This window comes from Pinus tabuliformis, chromosome 4_2 (assembly GCF_031772625.1).
Source record: "Pinus tabuliformis cultivar Carrire ecotype Pingquan chromosome 4_2, CPIR1, whole genome shotgun sequence".
In the NCBI taxonomy this organism is placed as follows: domain Eukaryota; kingdom Viridiplantae; phylum Streptophyta; class Pinopsida; order Pinales; family Pinaceae; genus Pinus; species Pinus tabuliformis.
The window spans coordinates 167,017,197-167,031,953 of NC_142304.1; the positions used below are offsets into that span (position 1 = coordinate 167,017,197).

The 14,757-nt window shown below is 41.7% G+C and overlaps 1 protein-coding gene across 2 annotated transcripts in view; it reads left to right on the forward strand.

The window, feature by feature from the left end:
- LOC149168705 (UPF0613 protein PB24D3.06c-like) overlaps nucleotides 1-14,757 on the forward strand; it is a 327,857-nt gene that overhangs the window by 168,399 nt on the left and 144,701 nt on the right. The window lies entirely within an intron of this gene.

The window sequence follows — 14,757 nt, forward strand, 5'->3', positions numbered from 1 at the left end:
CCAAGTGTGATCCCTTGGACTTCTAGAAAGCAACATCCTCATAAAAAATAACACCCCCGCAAATTTCAATATAACATTGTCCTGGTACATAGACTGTGAAGGCCTTTGAATTTTCACTGTAGCCAACAAAGGTTCCCTTTTTCTTGGAAGGTTCCAACTTCATCCTTTTCTCCTTGGGCACATGAACATAAATAGGACAACCAAAAATTCTTAAGTGTTCAACATTTGGTCTCTCGTCTGCGAAGACTTCTTCAGGAGTCTTGTAATCCAATATTTGGTGAGGGCATCTATTTTGAACATAAATTGTTGTCCTTGAAGCTTCTCCGCATAGAAACATCGACAACACTTGATCATGAAGCAAGGCCTTGGCAACTTCCATAATGGTCCTATTCTTCCTTTCAACAATTCCATTTTGTAGAGGATAGTAGGGAACTATCAACTCCCTCTTAATTCTAGTATCCTTGCAGAAGGCAATCAATTTCTTGGATACATAGACCTTAAAGTCTTGATCCTTCTTCTTGTAGCATTATCAACCTGTGCCTTGAATTCACGAAACTTCTCAAATACTTCATCTTTGCATTTCAGGGAATAAATCCATATTTTACAAGAGTAATCATCAATGAAGGTGACATAGTACAAATGACCACCCAAGGACTTGTCAGACATAGGCCCACAAACTGCAGAATGCACAAGATCCAAGATTACTTTGGATCTACTAAATTGCTAGTACGTCATCCTTTAACATTTTCCCAAGGGCACATCCCTTGCAAACTCCATTATGTTCAATTTTGATCTCAGGTACACCTTTAACAAAATTTTTTATTCTAAACAAGGCTTTATAATGAACATGAGTGTACCTTCGATAGCATAGTTCACAAAGATTAGTGGTGTTGTGTAACAAGGCTTGAATAGATCGACCAACGAGACGACATAGTCTTCCAATTCACACACCAATGACCTTGGAAAATTCGAAGGAGGAGTCCCTATTCCATACTAGAACTTGTCCATCAACGAATGCAATTCTATACACTTTGCCTTCAAGAGATGAAATGGACAACAAATTCTTCTTCAAACTAGGAACATATAAAATATTATTAATATATACATTACCTCCTGATTCCAATTGGAAGGACGATGAGCCAATGCCTTTGACTTTGTATTTTCCATTATCTCCAAGCTCAACCCTTTGAGCTATCTTCTTTTCAACCAATTTAGAGAGGTTTTCACGACTTCCAGTCATGTGCCTAAAGGCACCGCTGTCCACCAAACATATTTCATCATGACTTGCAATGGAACCTGTAACGCATAATAGAATGAGTATTCATCATCAAAATCTCTCTTTCTAGGCCTTCTCTTATGTGAGGGTTCATTAAGATCAAAAACAGAAGCATGGTGCTTCCTTGTACTCTTTCGATCTTCATCCCTTCAAGGATCATTCCTTTGAGGGAAGTTATTTTGATAGTGACCATATGCTTGGCAACGAAAGCATTGAACATTCGTCATGTCTCTTCTTTCTTGAGAGGGATGAGGAGGTCTCCTTTGCGGAGCAGGTCCCCTTCTTGGAGCAGTCTTGGAGCTTGAATTAGGTCTTCTATCTGAATTTCTTTGAAATCTTCCAATATTAGGTCTTCTACTTAAACCTCTGCTACTCTTCGAGTGGGCTGCAAAAGCTTGAGAATCTTCATCTGGATTTAAAATCTTGCATTTGGATAGGAATCTTGATTCTTCTTGAGTGCAGACAGCCCATAGCTTATCAAAAGAAGGTGTGTTTTCTCTGCCACTAATAATCGCTGCAAAAGGATCCCAATATTAAGGCAGAACATCCATTGCCACAACTACCACTTGTTTGTCGGATGCTTCTTCACCGACAACTTTGAGTTGATCTCTTATTTGTGAAATTCTTACAAAGTATGATGCCACCGTGTCATTCTTTGTCATCTTGATTTTATGAAGCTGATCCCTTAGACTTATATATTGATTGGTGTTGTTGGTGTACAATCCAATGAGGGTATCATACATTTCCATGGAAGTTTTGTGATCAACAATGTAGGGAATTAGATGATCCCTAATGGATTCCACAATGATGCTTATAGCCAAGATACCATCTTCTTAAAACTTGTCTTTTCCTGCTTGGTCAGTTGGTTCAGTGACTTTTACCAATACAATACCCAAGACCTTATGCCTTGCAAGCACTAGGTCTATTCAAGCCTTCCATGCCCTGTAATTTATAGCTCCTTCAAGCTTGTTCTCCTTCATGATGAATATGTCCAATCAAAACAAAAAGTAGAATTCCAAAACTCTTCAAAGTGCTTCTCAATGCTCTTCAAGGTGAACTCAATGCTCTTCAAGGTGATCTCAATGGTCTTTCTCTTCACCAAAGCTCTGATTCCATGTTGGTTTTCTAGTGCGATCAAGAATAGTACAATTTTTCAAATTGATAACTACTTCCAATGATACAATTAGTCTTCTTATAGCATTCCAATCATTAAGCAATTATACATGAAAATTTTCAACCATTCACTTTCTTAATATTGCCAAGTCAAACCAGTCAAAGAGAGAGAAAACAATCAACAATGGTCAATGTCAAGTCTACAACAGAAGGGCCGAATTTCGGCCTGAGGTAGCTTTGAACATGAGGGTCGAAATTTGGTCAAAATTTTAGTCAACAATCACAGTCAAAATCTTGGTTAAATCTCAAAGTTGACCTGTGATCAACGAGCTAGAAACAAAAGAAAATTTCTGTTCAATCTTAGACAATGAATCACAAAAAGTTTCATCCTCCAAAACCAATCAAAGTCTCGGTCAAACATAAGCAAATTTTGCTTAGTCAATGCTGGTCAAACAGAAGATGAGAGAGTTAGTTAATGCAAAACATAACTTTTTCTTTCCTCCTTTGTCTGTGTGGATAAGACTTCTTGTTTTAGATCGAGTTGATTTGTGATGATGAGATGCCAAATGTGAGCTCAACAAACTTGTATGTATATGTGACTTAGGAGGAGGCTTTTGACCTTGGGGTCTGTTACCCAACACTTGTGGGTGACCCCTATAGGAGAAATTTTCTCCTAGATTTATCTTCAGTCGACAGCCAACAACCCCTTGCAGCCACTTGATAGCTCAATGTGCTACTATTCTTCGCCACCTGAGCCAGCCATTGTGTGCCCTTGCTCATCTGTCATGATCATATGTTTGAAGGTGGGCCATCCAACCTCGAAGGTATGATTTTTCATTATGTAATTAGGTGTTTATGCTTGCTTTTCTTGGGCACATTTGGGCATGGATTAGTGGGGGGATTCGGCGGAAAGAAAAAACTTCAACTATACTCTTGTTCCCTTACCTCTATTAGGCGGTTAATCTTGTATGCTAGTCCCGTGGGATCTCTTTTATTGGCTACTAGCTTTAGGAGTGGCACTACATGGGAAACCTTGATTTTCGTTGTGTTGTCCCACTTCCCGATACCATATATCTCACTTCCCTCTGCTCGTTACAAGCTCTTTTCACATTTTCCACATTTGTCCATTGGGTCCACAAGGTGTTAGCGTCCCCTCCCCTTGTGCACACCTTGGGTTGGGCCTGGAATGATGCCACAGAGGCTGATGCAACTAAAAAGAAAGATAAAAGCATGTTGGCAAAAACCAAACATGAGCACTATCCCTTATCACTATGGCAATTACCTTGGTTCCTAGAGCCCTTATGAGTGTCCCTTTCATCATTAAGGAACCCATGATTGTCCCAACCCCTAGTGGGCGATGAATTGCCCCACCTTAAGGGTGTAATCACTGCTACATCTTACGCATCATGCTCTCATTCCCTTGAGCCCCAATCGGTAAAATGAAGAAAAATCAATAAAAGACAAAAGACATATGAAGAAGGGTGGCGAAACAAAAGGTGAGGTAACTCATGTACCACGATTGTTCCCTCCTACATTCATACACCCAAGGTGTGGGCCTCCTTCATCATAGTTGCCCTTGTACCATGGCATGTGGCTTGGAGCCTCCCCTCTTGCCCCTAGTCCTTTCCATCACTATTTCACATGACACTTGCCATTTGATGGATGTACCATGGACTTGTCACTCCCTTAGAGGTTGAGACCACCTAATAGGGTCCTTCATTTACCTCTCTTGTCAAGGAAGGTAACATTAGTATGTGTTCAAAGCCCATTTGGAAGGGCATGCCACTATGAAGTGTCCACTTTTGCCCCTGATTAGCAAGATTATTTACTCAATTGCACTAATAGATTATTGTATTGGAAGGTGAGGATACGCATTAGATCTTATACAGGATTGTAGGTGGGTCTTCATCTTGGACTTGGCCTCCCTATACGTGATCCAAGCCTTCCAAAGGGTCATAGTGGCACTTGTAGAGTGAGTGTTGAGACTCAAGAGCCATGGGCCTCTAGCTATGCAGAGCATTGATTGCCACGCCATGGGCTTCTTCAACACCACATTGATTGTTCGTGCCCTAGTTATACAAAGATGATGCACTTGGACCATGTTGCCCAACCAACTATACATTGCACTTGACACTTGGCAGCTGATCCAGGGCCCAGAGGAGGTTGTCTCTCCCAGGGAGACATGGGAGGACATGTGTCATCTTCTAGCCCTCATGGATGGAGCATCGATTTGATTATGAGCCACTTGGAGACCCATGAGACCATTGCTTGTGCCCCAAAGCGACTTGGGAGCACCACATGATGTTTTGCTTGGAGATCAAGGGGCCATCCCCTTTGACCATTATTTGTGGAGGCTTCTTCTTCATTATGGCACTAGAGGACTCAACTCAGCCCTCCAATGATCCTTTGCACCATTATTTTATCATTTCGGCTTCATCCGGGTGGCTTATCTTACACATTTGATCTATTTGGTGGGCTTGTCACCAAAGTTAGTGTTATTTTGCATATTAAAATAAATTTAGAGGCTCATTGGGCTAATTCGAACTTGTAGAGGCTCATATAAATAAAGTAGATCCTCATTTGTATTGGATCATGATCACTTGAACTTGGATATCTCTTCTTGAGAATTTCACACTTTTTCTTGGTTGTTTATTGGAGATCTCTTGATGCATTTCGATATCTTTGGAGCTGAAATTTTGTTCTCTCTTGGAGCCATCTTCTTGATCTTGGATTTGGATATATCTCTTGTTGTCTTGCAAGTAATCTTGTGGAAGATTTTTTACATGAAAAATGTCTAATGTGTGGAAATTTTGTAATTATCTCTTTCTTTGTGCCCTAATTATTGATTATCATTATAAAGGATTGTTAGATTGCAAATTTGCGCATGTTCCTCATTGATAACAAGTAGATGAATGTTCCTGGTGGAGTAGACTTGTTTTCTTTACCTGAAAATCCATAAATATTGGGTGGCTAAATGCTAGAGAATGCTTGCTAGGGCATCATTTTCTAGCCTCCTTGAAGACAATTTCTTCCAAATTTTGAATCACATAGACTCCATAGCCAAAGGACAAGGCACTGATCTGAGTAAATACGGTGATCACTCCTTTCCTTCTCTTTTTCTCCAATTTTTTCAGCCTCCAAACCTAGATGACCTAGCTAGGGCCTCCTACGAAATTCATTAGGGGAGGAATTTTTCACATCCACTTGGATAAAGTACTCGATGGTGTCTCCCTTAGGGTTCCTCAAGGTTTCACGAATTTTCCACGGTTCATTTGCCAGAAACTGGAATCCCTAGCTCTATCCTTGGAAACTCATCTTGAACATTTAGGTGAGTTGGCTTTCTTGAGTGTTTTGGCGTATAGTATTCTGTGGAATAAATCATTCAAACGCTTTCTTTCATCCCACATTGACCTAGTGTATGCATTGAAGAGTCTTCTCCCAAGATTATACATAAACTCTAGATCTTGTGTTGTTAAGTTATGGTATGTTCTATGCTTATAACATTTAACTTTTTTTTCTTATTATATTCCACCGATTAGCAATCACATGTACATAAAGTAAAGTGCAGATAGAACATTAAATGATCGACAGAAAACAAGCCAAGACAAGAGACACAAGATGTGGCGGCTAGCCAGGGACAAACCCCACAATGTGTGGGGAAACCCTTTGATCAAATCTTCTTTTATCTTCAATAATTCAACAGAGAGAAATAGTACAATAAATCTGATTCATATCAGCAGTAGCAAACCCTAGATCAGTAGCATCAGCATTAGCGGCTTCATTATCAAACTAGGGCAGACCATATCTCACAAACCGACAGTCGGATTGACTTCATTCCACCACCAAAAGTTTCGGCTTCCAGAGGAGGTTCAGATGAACCTACAGCGCAGTTCAGATGAGGAGATCTTCTAGGCCACGCAAGTCAATCTTTACTTCTGCAGTTGCTGCTTTAGTTTCTGCAGTTGCTGCTTCAGTTTCAGCAGTTTCCGGCTTCAAACTAGGGCAGTCGATATTTTGCAAACCGTTCGTCGGATTGACTTCATTCCACCACCAAAAGTTGTGGCTTTCAAAGGAGGTTCAGATGAACCTACAACGCAGTTCCAAAGAGGAGATCTTCTAGGCCACGCAAGTCAATCTTTACTTCTGCAGTTGCAGCTTCAAATTCAACAGCTTCCGGCTTCACATGTGTGAGAGATAGAGACCCATTTCATCGCAGTAGAGAAGAGACTCATATCTGCGCAGTAAAGAGAGAGAGATGTGATGAGATGAGTGAGTCCAAATGAGGAAAAGTCCTCTTATATTTATACACAACGTTGGTGGGTGAATAGATGCGACTGTTGCGCTTCTGAGCCTACATGAGTTGTAGGTCGGCTTGATAATAATTCCATAATCAAAATAAATTCATATCTCCATGAATACTTATCGGAATCGGATGATCTTTATATCAATCCTACACCTCTCGATGAGAGGAATCTAATAAAAATATTATCAGCCATGAATAAGATGACCCACATGAAGTTTTGCCCTGGTTGCCAATTTTAACACTCCCTCTCAACCATGGAGAACTTCATCTGCAGTCTGTCTATCAGTCGTTACTATTCATCCATCAAATGCACTGGCCTGTATAGCCTGACCCTTGCCCTGCTCTGCTCTATTCTGCTTGTTCGGCTCTGCACTGATCTGTACTGTTTTGCTCTGTTCTGCTCTGCTCTTGCATTGTTCTGTTCTGCTTTGCTTTTGTCCGAATTATGAAGAAGAAGAAATGATCGAGGATGTGTCATACTGACTCAAAGTCAGTCTCAGAGTATGTACCACTGGTCCCAGACCAGTCTCAACCAACCCAAAGTCAGCGTCATAGTGAGTACAACTCCAATGGTCCCAGACCAATATCATCCTTCACTGACTCAAAGTCAGTCTCAGAGTATGTACCACTGATCCCAGACCAGTCTCAACCGACCCGAAGTCAGCGTCATAGTATGGTACAACTCCTACCACTGGTCCCAGACCAGTATCATTGATCCCAGATCAATGGAGGTCATCCTAGCGTAGGGAGTACAGTAGTTACAACGATGCGTCCATTGGTACTACTATGGTCCCTAACTTCATTTCCCTGCTCATTGATCAGATGAGAGGTACTTCCCATGATTTCCAGACTGCATGGGTAGGATGCCTCGACAGGAGAACTAATCAATCCTGTCCTCACAGGAGAACACATCAATCCTGCTACAATTGCCATGGAGAACACATCAATCCAGGCCTCACAGGAGAACACATCAATCCTGCTACAATTTCCATGGAGAACACATCAATCCAGGCCTCACAGGAGAACACATCAATCCTGCTACAATCGCCGTGGAGAACACATCAATCCAGACTGCCATGGAGAACACATCAATCCAGGCCTCACAGGAGAACTAATCATCCTGCTACACAGGAGAGCGAATCATCCTGTTCCACAAGAGAGCGAATCATCTTGTTCCAGTGTGCACCACCAGGGGAGGGTGAGTCACCCTGTGGTCATATGTTGCTCCAGTAGGAACCGCAAGCCCTCAGAGCTCCCAGAGCTCAATGTATGCAACATGCAGGACCCTTGTACAAGGGTTTCTTGCCGACTCCAAGTCGTTTGGGAAAATCACAGATTAGATCTTTCCTCGGGGCTTTGACAAGGTGTATCAACCTGTACATCATCTTAATGTGATGGAGCTTCCTTGCTCATCGACTTACCATATCCCAGATGATGTCTATCTGCTGGAGCAATTGACGAATACGGGATTCCTCAATAATTGAATCCCACCTCTGGTTGTTACAAAGAATCACAGTGGTATCCAATGTAAATCCAAACAACTCACTGAAGAGCTTTCGCAACCAGACTGCCTCACACGAGGTTATGCTAGCAACAATATATCCTGCTTCGGCGGTGCTCAAAGCCACCGACTTTTGCTTCCTGCTTATCCAGGATATCGAAGCAGATCCCAAGGTGAAACAGTACCTGGAAGTGCTCTTACGGTCCACCACACTGCCTGCCCAATCAACATTAGTATATCCAAGTAGTCTCACATCTCCGGCAGTGTATCTTAATCCATGAGAGATTGTGTCCTGAAGACATCTCAGAAGATTCCTGGCATCAATCCAGTGAGGCTCAACCAAATATGAGCTCACAATGATAACTGCAAAACATATGTTTGGACGGAGGTTCACCAAGAACATCAATGCGAATGAGTTTTTGAAACTCAGAGGCATTTCCCAAGTCTGGTCCGACATCACTACCATATAACTTCTAAAAGTTAAGATCCTCGAGGTAGTCACAGGCTTGCAGTCCATCATACCGAATCTTTCCAATATATTTACCACATATTTTCCTTGAGATAGGAAAATTTCCCTTGGCTTCTGCCACACTTCAAGTCCTTGGTCCTTCATTTCAAATTCAGAAGCCATCTCCCTCTTACATTTGTGAATGAGAGGGTTTGCACCTGTTAGAAACAGGTCATCCACATACAACACCAGTATGAGAGGCTTGTCATCTTCAACCTTAAAGTAAAGGTTAGGATCAGCTTCACTCCTAGTGAATCCCAGCTTCATCAAGTAGCTATCAATCCTCTCATACCATGCTTGGGGTGCTTGCTTCAGCCCATAGAGAGCCTTCTACAACCTGCATACATGAGATTTTCAATCATAAATCTCAAATCCTTCAGGTTGCTCCACATAGACCTCTTCTTTGATCGAGCCATGCAAGAACGCAGTCTTGACATCCATCTGATGTAGGTTCCATCCTTGTGAAGCGGCAAGGGCTATGATCGAGCGGATGGTCGTATATCTAGCAACAGGTGCAAATATCTCATCATAGTCTATACCTTCCTTTTGGGAGAAACCTCGAGCAACAAAACGAGCCTTATACTTTTCCGTGCTTCCATCTGCTGCATGCTTTATCTTGTAAAGCCATTTGGAAGCAACAACAGTCTTGTCTTGGGGTCTGGGAACTACTTCCCAAACATCATTCTTTATGATAGACTCATATTCTTCGGTCATAGCATCCTTCCATACTTGATGCTTGACGACATCTGAGAATGACGAAGGCTCATTTTGTATGATCGTGCTCATGATGGTCAGGTATCCTTGATACCTATTAGGTTTCTTACTTTCACGAAAGGTTCCTCGGGGTGCAGCATGTCCTTCAGCATCATCAAGTAACCCCTTAAGCCATGAAGGCCTCTTCCTAGAAGAGGAAGGTTCATATGGAGGAGGATCAATCGGATCCATGGGTTCTTCTACATCAGGCATTGATTCATCATCCTTTTCTTTCGATTCCCTGGTGTCGGCTTCTTGAGAGCTCCTCAAAGTCGGAAGATTGATCACCTTGCTGAGAACCATATCTTCGTCAAAGGTGACATCATGACTAATTATGACTTCCCTTTGACCGGCTACATAGATTCTATAGCCTTTAGTATTTTCACCATAGCCCACGAAAATTCCCTTCTTTCCAGATGCTCCCAATTTATTTCTTTTCTCTTTCGGCACATGAAAGTATACAGGGCTTCCAAAAAATTTTAAAATGAGAAACATCAGGTTTCTTACCGGTGAATTTTTCTTCAGGAGTCTTGGAACCCAATGCTTGATGAGGGCATCGATTTTGTACATATACGACAGTGTTTGCAGCTTCAGCCCATAGAAACTTAGGAAGACTTTGATCATGTAGCATGGCCTGGACAGCTTCCATAATTGTGCGGTTCTTCCTTCCCACCACACCATTATGCTCAGGAGTATGTGGTGTAGTAGTCTCCCTCTTAATGCCAACCTCAGGTATGCTTGAGTAAGCCAATTGTAACATCCCGGACATACACCTTCTTTCTCTACTTGGAATTCGGGCATCCCTGTTACCATCTGTCTTACATCGGGTAGAGCTTTGTAATGAAGGTGGGCAAACCTCTGATGCCAAAGTTCGGACTGAAGCGTTGTGTCACAAGACATGACTCCTAGCGGACTTCCACTGACTTGATATAAAGAATCAACTCGAAACCCAAGAGTGAAAGCATCTTTAACATTATTTTTCCATATGCGTACCTTACCATCGCTGAAGGTTACCTTATAGCCTTTGTCTTCCATTGCCGAGATGGATACCAGGTTCTTTTTGAGATCAGGTACATATAATACATCTTGTAAGTGAATTGTATTACCTTGATTCAGTTTAAGAGAAACATTGCCTACACCTTTCACTGGGTATTTCATGTCATCTCCAAGGACAATTTCCAGGTTAGTTTCTTTCTCTACCAGATTATAGAGTACTTCTTTGTAACCAGTGAAGTGTCTTGAGGCACCACTATCAATGAGCCAAATTCCCATTGAGTCCGAAGGAGCGGAGGTAGATAGAGCAGCTGATAGATAATATTCAGCCTGCTTATCGTCAACAGTGTTAGATTCATACCTGGAATTTCTAGCCTTCTTGAATGGTTGCCCTCTTCCTTGATTTCCCGCATTCCTTTTTCCTTTGATGTTGAATTTTCCATTCCTTCGATTACCATGAGAGGGATTTTGATCATCGTCACGGTGAGAGTCCTTTCTATCAGGGCATTCCCTTGCATAGTGACCTGCTTTATTGCAAATGAAACATCGTCCTTTTCTTCCACCCTTAAATCCAACCTTTCTTTTCGATTTAGACCCAGAATTATTTCTTTTCTTAGCATGAGAAGAAAAAGCAGCAGGAGGACCTTTAGGCAAGGGCATTTCCTGCTCTTCTACCCTTGTTTGTTCTTGAATGCATCTAGCCATTAATTCCTCGAAACTAGGAATTACATTATTGTTCAAAAGAGTAGTCCTGAACACATACCATTCAGATGGTAATCCTCCGAGAGTTGTGAGTGCCATTTCTCTGTCAGTAATGGTTTCCCCAATAGATAGGAGATCGTTCTTGATCTCGGTGATTCTTAAGAAGTATGCTTGCATACTTTCATCTTTACCCTTCTTGATTTCCCTCAACTTATTTCTAAGAAACAAAACTTGATTTGCATCATTAACTTTAAATAAACTCACCAGTCTGTCGTAGATTTCCTTGGAGGTGTCCAGTTCAGAGATGTAGGCCACCAAGTGCTTGTCGATAGAGTCCCAGATGATCTTCTATTGTTTTCACTTCTCCATTTTTCCATTTGTTCTAGGCAGCAGCGGATGCATTTGATGGAGGCTCAACAATATTGCCTCTCACATGATCCAACACTCCTTGATCTTCAAGGGTTAGATCGATAGACATCTTCCATCCGTGATATTCAGCTTTCTCACGGAGCTTGTCTTCGGCAGGAAAGAGTGTTGAGGACCCCATAGTTCTTTTAGGATAGCCTTGCCAATCTTCTCTTCAATGATTGCTCTTGCTCTTGCTTGGGCTTTGTCTTCACCTCAGCTCTGATACCATGTTAAGTTATGGTATGTTCTATGCTTATAACAGTTTACTTCTTTTTCTTATTATATTCCACCGATTAGCAATCACATGTACATAAAGTAAAGTGCAGATAGAACATTAAACGATCGACAGAAAACAAGCCAAGACAAGAGACACAAGATGTGGCGGCTAGCCAGGGACAAACCCCACAATGTGTGGGGAAACCCTTTGATCAAATCTTCTTTTTTCTTCAATAATTCAGCAGAGAGAAATAGTACAATAAATCTGATTCATATCAGCAGTAGCAAACCCTAGATCAGTAGCATCAGCATTAGCGGCTTCATTATCAAACTAGGGCAGACCATATCTCACAAATCGACAGTCGGATTGACTTCATTCCACCACCAAAAGTTTCGGCTTCCAGAGGAGGTTCAGATGAACCTACAGCGTAGTGCAGATGAGGAGATCTTCTAGGCCACGCAAGTCAATCTTTACTTCTGCAGTTGCAGCTTCAGTTTCAGCAGTTTCCGGCTTCAAACTAGGGCAGTCGATATCTTGCAAACCGTTCGTCGGATTGACTTCATTCCACCACCAAAAGTTGCGGCTTTCAAAGGAGGTTCAGATGAACCTACAGCGCAGTTCCAAAGAGGAGATCTTCTAGGCCACGCAAGTCAATCTTTACTTCTGCAGTTGCAGCTTCAAATTCAACAGCTTCCGGCTTCACATGTGTGTGAGAGAGAGACCCATTTCAGCGCAGTAGAGAAGAGACTCATATCTGCGCAGTAGAGAGAGAGAGATGTGATGAGATGAGTGAGTCCAAATGAGGAAAAGTCCTCTTATATTTATACACAACGTTGGTGGGTGAATAGATGCGACTGTTGGGCTTCTGAGCCTACATGAGTTGTAGGTCGGCTTGATAATAATTCCATAATCAAAATAAATTCATATCTCCATGAATACTTATCAGAATCGGATGATCTTTATATCAATCCTACACCTCTCGACGAGAGCAATCTAATGAAAATATTATCAGCCATGAATAAGATGACCCACATGAAGTTTTGCCCTGGTTGCCAATTTTAACATGTGTGGACCCAATTTAGGTCTCTCAAATAGAAAAAGTCCACTTGAAGGTATATGAATATCTCACAAAGCTACTTGAGAGGTTCTATCTTACATTGAGGATCTTGACCTTAGACATACTCATTGTTGATGAACACCCTTAAACCCTAGGTCTAATCCTCAACCTTAGGTCTTTCTTGGGGAGCAATTATTAAGCTTCATTGAAGCAAGTGAGCCTCATATTGAGCCTCTCCTTTGAATGGGCCTTGGAAATCACATTATACCTAGTTGTTGACCTTACCATTATTAGTGTTTTCTTTCATACCAGGACTCCTCCCATCGGTGAAATTCCGTAAAGAGCAGGGAATTTCAGACTTGTACGAATTGATGAAGAGATGAATGTGTGAGGATGCTCCAAAGTGATGAGACATGTGATCTATTTATATGAGGTGGAGAGACCCAATTTGTCCTTTAGGACAACCTGTACTTTTGTGCACATGTGAGTTTCATATTAAAAATAATATTTTTCCTTGACCAAATTAAATTCTTCCAAGGGCTAGTAAGGGCTTATTTGGATGAGGAAGGCTTCCCAATGGAGGGAATTTCTCCCTGAGCTGCCAAATTTTAACATGAACTTACAACCAATCTCAAAAATTATTGTCTCTTTGCTGCCACAATTTAGATTTGGTTGCCACAGTTCATGCCACAAAAATATTCTGATGCTACAAACACACCTCAGGATCATCCTGCTTCCATAGAACTGCCTTTGCTAATGTCACAGGGGTGATCTGATGCCCATATCAAGCCCTAGACGTGATCTGCCGCCACAGATTTCTTAGGAAAGGGTTACAAAGATGAGCTGCTGCTGCCCAAGCAATACTTCACTATCCAAAACACCCCTCTGCTGTCCAAACCAGACTCCAGGAGGGTTTGCTGCCACACTTGTTAACTCAAATAGATCTGCTGCCCTCAACCAAACTTCAGAAAGGACTTCATTGTCTCAGATTTGTCCTCCAGGCGGAGCCACTACCATAAAGAATTCCCTCAGGGGTAGCCACAACGACAGTAGGGTTTATTAAACCCTTGTCACAGTGGGACCCCTTCAAGGGTGATCACTGTCACAATTAAAGTCCTTGTTGCCCAAGAAACTTTGCTGTCCAGAATTTAGCCTAAGAAAATTAATGCGGTGTCACAAGAAACTGCCCTCAAGATGGGCTGCTACCTCAGGTAGGGTCATGGAAGCCCTTGCTGCCCCAGATTTGATCTAGAGATACTTTGTTGTTTTAGTTCTGGTCTCAAGGAAAGCCTCGCTGCTTCAGTCCTAGACTCAAACCCTTCACTGTCTCATAATAGATGAACGCTACCTTAGAAAATTACCGTAAACAGAGTTGAGAGAAGGGATTTGCTAGGGTGGAATCTTTCACCACTGAAACCAATCAGAGAAAAGAGGTCTTAAAACCCTCCAAAAGCCTCAACTCAAAAATTAAAAAGATCCACATTCCATAATGAGTAAAATGATCCTCCTCTCTCCTTTTTATAGATTTCGTTTGGGGACTTCCAGTTTAAGCCAACCCGATGCAACTTCTAACCTTGACCTCCAGTAATAAAATCAAAAGGTTTTCCTTGTTGCATGAAAAATCCAGGACCCTGAATATGAAGATCAGAAGATTGTGTGCTGGAGGGGTTTTCCTAAATCCCTTTTGTAACCTCAGATTGTATATCATTGAAGGCCATTGGAAGAGATCGGGAATTGTACATAATTTCTAATGGGATTGTTCATCCTGTCCTACCAAACATGTAGCTTTATACCTTTCCTGCACCTTGCATTTATTGAGCTTGTTTAAGAGAATGGGCAAAGTCCATGTTCATCGAAGGCAAATCAAGATGTCTTGACAAGTTGGGATCGTGCATACCATGCAATGATCGACCTTCAATGTTATGA